Source organism: Gavialis gangeticus, unplaced genomic scaffold (assembly GCF_001723915.1).
Source record: "Gavialis gangeticus isolate Ggan-Ray unplaced genomic scaffold, GavGan_comp1, whole genome shotgun sequence".
Classification (NCBI taxonomy): Eukaryota; Metazoa; Chordata; order Crocodylia; family Gavialidae; genus Gavialis; species Gavialis gangeticus.
In genome coordinates, this window is record NW_017729034.1 from 91,103,023 (window position 1) to 91,103,693 (window position 671).

Genomic DNA, 671 nt, shown 5'->3' on the forward strand with positions numbered 1-671 from the left:
CTTCCTAGCTGCCTCCCCACATTGCCGACTCATGTTCATCTTGGAGTCAATAATGACTCCCAGATCCTTTTCCACCTCCGTGCTGACAAGAGGGGAGTTCCCCAGCCTGTATGTATGGTGCCGATTGTTCCTCCCCAGGTGCATCACCTTACACTTGTCCATGTTAAACCCCATCCTGTTCTCCTCTGCCCATCCTTGTAACCTATCTAGGTCTAACTGTAGCCTGTATTGTAGTGGTGCTTAAAAGATACAACCCATATTAGGTCACTGTCATAGGTGGCGAAAGGCTGGGGCGTGGGGGGAGGGTTTCCGCTGCTGCCTGCACCTCCGAGGCAGGCGCAGGGGATATGTCCCCCCTGCGCCCCATATGTGCTGTGTGGGCTGGAGGCAGCTGCCACTTCAGGGTGCACTCTGATCCCTGCTGCTTGTGCCCTGGCAGTCATGTAATGCCACATGCCTCCCACTGCGGGCAGGCAGCACAGCCAGTGCACAGGAGGCATGTGGCATTGCACAGCTATCAGGGCATCAGCAATGGGGTGCAGAGGGGAGCCAACAGTGGCAGCCACTTCTGCCCTACACACAGATTGGAGGATTGTGCACAGCAGCGGGACCCATCCCCCACCCCTGAATGAGTCACCCAGGCTCCAAACCTCCAAACCACCCATGACCTG